The sequence below is a fragment of the Taeniopygia guttata genome, chromosome 3 (assembly GCF_048771995.1).
Source record: "Taeniopygia guttata chromosome 3, bTaeGut7.mat, whole genome shotgun sequence".
Taxonomy (NCBI): Eukaryota; Metazoa; Chordata; class Aves; order Passeriformes; family Estrildidae; genus Taeniopygia; species Taeniopygia guttata.
The window spans coordinates 28,921,077-28,927,662 of record NC_133027.1 but is presented as its reverse complement, the minus strand read 5'-3'; positions in this window follow the sequence as shown (position 1 = coordinate 28,927,662).

Below are 6,586 nucleotides of genomic sequence, written 5' to 3'. Positions count from 1 at the left end.
CAACTGCATTGAATTAGGAACACAGATAGTAATAAAAGAACTTTTGAGACCATTTTAGCAAGTAAAGATTTAAGGGAAAAAATAGTATGAAGTGAATTATAAAGAGGTATTCTGTAATAGAAATATCATGTCAGAGTGCTCATTGTATTTGAGTATTACTTACAAAGTACTCACTATGGCAAAAGAAATCCTAAAGTAAATAAGAAAACCTTATAATACTGCGTATTTCACAGACTACTGGATTAAAATTACAGAAACTTTAACTACTGTCAGATTTAAATTTAAAATTTCATTAGTTCAAGAACATATATTACCATATACTTTACCATATACCCTTTCTTTTCTTCTCCTTTCATATCAGTTGAAATATAATTTCCACAGTATTTTACCCAAAGACAAAAATAATTACAGCTGTGTGTTTTTTGACAAGAAGAATACTTGAAAATGCCTTGAAGCTTAAACTAAGAAAACTAAGAAAACAGCAAATTTAGTTTACACTGTAAATGACAGTATATTCTCACTGCACACATCCAAAATGCCAGGAAAGAAGGATCCAAAGGAAAGGTCCTCTGACGATAGGTGCAAGAGATCTGAGACAAAATACGAGGAAGGACACTAGGCAGCAATGGGATCCTCTCATCTTTGTGACTACAGGTTGACAGCCCTGATTCTGTCCAGCTGCTTTGCCAAGAGCACTTCACTCTGTGCTATTACATCCTAAACTCATTGCAGCCATCAGACAGTGTATTGACTGGCAGAGCACAGTTCATGAACTGAAATGGGCAGATGTTCCCTATTTATTCTCTCTCTATTTTTATGGATTTACAATTTTACATATTTTACATATTTTTAATTTTCAATAAATGGTGTTGATTGCAAAGTGTCTTACCCTGTGAAATAGAGAAACAGAAATGCAGAGTTAAAAAATAGTTCTACAGCTTTAAACAGTTTTAAGCAAATTTTCAATCACATATACCACTATTAAATTCAGAGACATATGTCAATTGTGACATCATTTAGCATCATATCTAATATTATTGGAAGTACTCAAGGGCAGGTTGAATGAGGGCTTTGAGCAACCTTGACACCTAGAGAAAATGTCCTATAGTGGTGGCTGGGGCCATGGGGTTAGACTAGATGAACTTTAAAAAGGTCCCTTCTGACCCAAATCATTTTATGATGCCGTGACTCTTATGACTGTAATAGAACATATCTTAGTGTGCAGCCTTGTGTGAATCATGATGCAGTTTTGGTGAGTGCTTTCATGCACACTTAGGTCTAACACTTTAGTACTTATCAAATGACTTTTGGTTGCCTATGCTGAAACCCCTCATAACAGTTATTGTACAGTCCCCCATAAGATGCACAATTATATAATCTGAAATCCATGTTAAGCTTTTTGAACGTTTTTCTGGAAGTAAACACATCTTATCATAGCAGTGGAAAGTATTGCGGTATTTAAAATATTTTGGAGGCAGCATCCACAAAACTGCCTCCACAGACTGCTATGACTCACTATCTTCTAGGTTAATAGCTTAAAAATAATCTTCTGAAAATATCTTCATGGTCAGAGCATGGTTTCCTCTACTTTGAAAGACACTTAAAATCCTAAAGACACTGTGACTGGAAAAGTGGAGTTCAACCATCTTATTTTTGATACAATTTTCTGAATGTACACATGCAAGAACCAGTATTTTGCCCCTAATATTTTAGCCTAGGAGGACTGAAATAATAATTTAGAAATTCAATCACCAACTGTGTTCAGTGAAAAATGTGTTTTCAGAAATATAATATCACAGTATATTATACTATGATATAGTACTCAACTACTTTTACCTCAACCAACAAAATACTGGTTTTCCTTTTGAATTCTTATTTGCTTTTTGATGTGTAATCAGCTTTTTCTTAAAATGAACATGGTAATTTCCATAGGAATAACAAGCCTATGTGTGTCAAAGATAGAGTTCACAAAATAAAAGATTTAAGTGAAACTAACTTATTTTGCAGTTCCTTTCCTTACCAAGCTGCGGAGTTGTGTTTTTATATGTTTTACCACATTTGTATTATGCATCAGTTTGTTCCATGTACCCCCCGTGCTCTGTAACGACCCCCCAGGTTTTCCCATCTCTCCCCGCAGTTTGTTGTCCCCGAGAAATTGCAAAGTCACTGTGTTTACCCGCCAGATGCCTGTCTGTCACTCGGGATCCCTTCCCCCCACCTAGAATCTTCTACTCGGGAAGCCGAGGGATAGGCAGACGACCTGGGACCCTCCACCTGTCTGCCCCCCATTGGATGTACCCCTGCACCCCACTGCCCTCAGACCCCCCGTGGTGTTACCCCATTGGCTGCCCCAGTTTTCCCCTGTCCTGTACTTAATCCGCGGGCGCGGCACGCCCGGGGCTTTTTCTCCTGGCAGGCACCCGCGCGTTACCGCCGCCGCTCCGTCCGTGCAGCCCGCCGCTTCCTCTCGGCCGGCTCCAGCACGTGCCGCCCCGCCCCGCTCGGCAGCGTGGCACAGACAAACACCGGCGCGGCAAGCCGCGGCCCCTTCGGTTATTGCTTTCCCAGCCAGGTTGCAATAAATCGGAATTCTGCCCCTGGGAGAAAAGTCTCTCTCCTTTTATTCGCCGTGGGACTCGCCGCTTGCTCTCAAACCCACGCAGCCCCGCCCGAAGCCCGCGAGGGCTCAGCGGGAGGAATGGAAGCTGCCCGCGCTCCCCTCTTCCCCCGGAGCTAGCTGGGATAAAGGCAGGGAAAGAGAGCATACCGCACCAAGCCCCCTCTCCTGGAAAGCACAGGGATGCTTCACATTCAGCTTCATGAATTCCACACTCTTAAATTTTGGAGTCATACAAAGGAGAGCAGAAGCTGTTGCCAGTTTTAATAATAAAACATAAAAATCACATTATGTAATTATACAGTTTATTTATTTATTGATCTATGGGGGTTTTTAATCACTAAAAATTGTACTTTTATGTATCCCAAAACCACCTGTAATCTACGGTCTATTTAGACAAATGGTTGCTTTTTTGTTATATTTATGGGGATTTGACCTTTTATATGCTAGGAAATTTCCAAGTTGTAGAGTCTTCAGTGGAATTGTTATTTATTCTCCTTACAGCATCATAGGTTGTACAAAGAACTATTTCCTTTTCCTTCCTATAATACTAAATGATAAAAGAAAAACGAAACAAAGGCAAAAACCACACTATACAAATGTAGCACCTGTCAGATGGCTGTTACATTTACAAAGTTTAATATTTTATCTGAACACAATTTAGGTCAGAACTTTGAACAAGTATTTCTACAGTTAGCATATCCATTACCCATGAAATGAACAGGGTCTATGCCTTTATTAATAGTCAGCTCTTTATTAAAAGTCAGCTCCGCAGGTGTCCCAGGGCACGCCAGCAGCTGGAGGCGAAGAGGTGTGCAGTCCGCAACCGGAGTCCCAGCAGACCGTCCTCCCCTTTTTCCCTCCTGGCAGCACCAGGAAGAAGTGTCCTCTTGCTCCTGCTTCCCACAGCCCAGTCCAATCTGGTCCTCTGCAGGTTATGGTGACAGGTTAAACACAGACTAGAGATGGGGTTCCCTTTTCCCTAATGAGCACACCCATCCAGCCCCCTCCACTGTGCCCATCTTTTCCATTTAGGGGTGGTTTTCATCCCCAAAACCCCCTCCCATGATTCCACTGGATTATTTTGCATCCAGGTCCTAGTGTAGGTGGGGTTGTAGGTGATTCCCAGGAGCAATTGACTACTTAACATTTCAATGCTGGTACTTAGCCCAAGCCGAAGTGTCCCAGCCAGTCTGTTTTGTTCATAACAACCCATATTACACTTTTTTATATCCAGCATTTATCAAATTATTATCTATTCTAAAGAGAAAAACCTCAATGGCTGCAGATATTGAACCTGGCTGAAAACACAGAAGTGTGTGTTGAACCTCTAGGAGAAAGAATCACTCTGCAGAGTAACGGCTGAGATGTTTGGTCTCTGATGTCCTGATCCAAAGGACAGGTCTTTACTACCTATTTGATAGGATTCACTAGTAGAGCTATTACCCTACAATACCTCATATTTTGGTAATTGAAGCAGACAAGGAAAGTTTCATATTCAAAGAAAATTTTATAGGTGAAGGCATAAATAAATTTACAAGTGAATTATTTGTTTATGAAACTAATTTTTTTCAGTGATAACAGAAAATCTAGGACAAATAAATAACTCTTCCAGAAAAGTAGAGTTTAGAGTTTGTGAATTATTTTCAATACTTTTTTGTTATTATGCAAATCCAGGTATGTTTCTGTTAATAGTGTAAATCTTTAAATCCTCAGACAATGCATTACCTTAAAAATCTTAATTCTTTCTTTGAACTGGAAGAATAATTTTTGCAGACATGAATCTGACAAAAGTAAAAATTGAATTAGTGTGATATGACAAGAAAATAACTGGCTGGCTCTATATAATTTAGCTACATAACATTTTTCTTTTTCACTGCTTTTTTTCCTTCCCTTCACCTCTTTTTGAGGATGCTATAGGAATCTTTCTTTGTACTAGCCCAGAATCACTGAATGGTCTGAGTTGTAAGGGACCCAGAAGGATCATGAAGTCCAGCTCCTAAATGAATGGCCCACACAGAGATCAAATCTATGACTTTTGCATTCTTAGCACCATGTTATGACCAACTGAGCTAAACTCAGGGTCATGTTCTTCAAGCACATGTAATTGTAAACGTAATGTAAATATTTTACTCAGATGAAAGACATAACAGAGAATCAGGTCATCTAAAGCTGTGTTATCTCACTCATACTGAGTAGAGTCTTACTGAAACTCTAACTGGCCAAGTGCAATCAGAAACAAACTGGCCTTCTGAATCAGAAACAAAATTTTTGTGATAATGGGAGAGGGTTGAAAATCAAATACATGCTTCTCTGTGGATTCTAAGTCCATGACTGTTCCTGTCAAAATAAGATTCATCTACTCATTTGGCAAACCTGAACATTTTCCTAATGTGATGGTTAGTTTTGTGTTTTAACCATTAATTGTTCTGTTGTAACTTTAATACTTACTGAGCTTTTGGGCTTATCTGCCTTTTGGCTTTTGTGTACTATGTGTTTTATGGACATGAAACATATCCCCTCTTGCTTGTCCCTGAATAGAAATCTTTTTATGTTAAGTCACAGTTTCCACAAACATCTAAATTTCAGAACCATTTTAGATTTGTAAGTTTGCTTCAGTCCGTAGCTTCTTTTGTACAATTTAAGCAGAGTTTTTACACACTAATCTGTCTTTCAAGACTCTTTCAAACCTTCCCCTAAGTAATGTCATTCTTTTCTATTTCTTTTTTTTTTCTTTCTTTTTATCTTTCTTTGTATTTTTATTTCACTTTGCCTTTTCACTTTTGTGTTTGCTTGTTTCCTTTTTTTTTAAATTTTTTAGTTTTTATTTCTCTATACAAAGACTTTTGCGTTAAATGCATTTGTCTTAAAAACCAGAACCGTTTGATGTAAGTTTTTCTGGTGATAAGCCTTACTACAAAATAAATCTCTTTTTTTTTCCCTTTTTTTGTGAATTTTGTTTTCTGTGAGGCTTTTGATGTGCATAGGTGACTGTTTGAATTGTCACCATTGCAATCAATGGAAGAGGAATTTATTTCTATTTTGCTGTATCAATAACTTACAAGTATTTCTTCAGTCTCTTTAGTGTAAAGAATGCAGGTTAATTCTCATCTTTACTGCCAAAACCATGAGTATTTTCTGAACTGAATGCCAACTTTATTTCAAGATCAAAGTGATCTGAAACAATCTAAGTCAGGCCTGGAAACATTAATAGAGCCCTGGAGTCCTACCAGTGGCCATCTGACATTGCCATTTAGACTCAATTACCTTGGAGACCTATCTCCTGGAAGAAGAGAGAAGTTCTGAACTCACAGAACAAAAATCATAGTCTATTTTTATGATACTCAATACAGGAGTAGAAGGATTGGTAATTGGATTAATGCCCAGAAACATTCTGTGTTTAATGGGTGGATTATTGTAGAAAGCAAAATTTCTGTGTTGTAGAACTATTGGGTTTTATCCTTTAGATTCATTTCTTGTAAAAATGTGTGTACAAATACTTGTAAATGTACCACATGAAATATTTTATATTCACTAATATGGCAAACACAAATATCTTGAAGCAAATATATACTTTCATGTTCATCAAGCTACTGTAATTTTTTCCCTAAGAAATGGTATAGAAGAAATTCGGTGTGTAATTTCTGCTTTTTCTTGATGCTTCCAGTAGTAATAATCAAATTAAAAGATTGAACAATTACCTATAAAATACTAAGCATTTAGAAACATGAGAGCTTATGTGTATGTATGTGTGGCTTACCTAGATAAAATATTAGAAGGAAAAAGATTTAAAATAATCATATGAATGGGGAAGTTACATTGCCTATTTGAAGCTTTATATGAAAACACAACAGTTTAGGCTGGACAGAAGGGGAAATAAAGTAATGTAAACAAAGTGTACTTTTGACTACTTCTTTCTTCTCTCTTTGATCATATTTTCTTTACCTGTGCAGAAAATATTGGTAGACA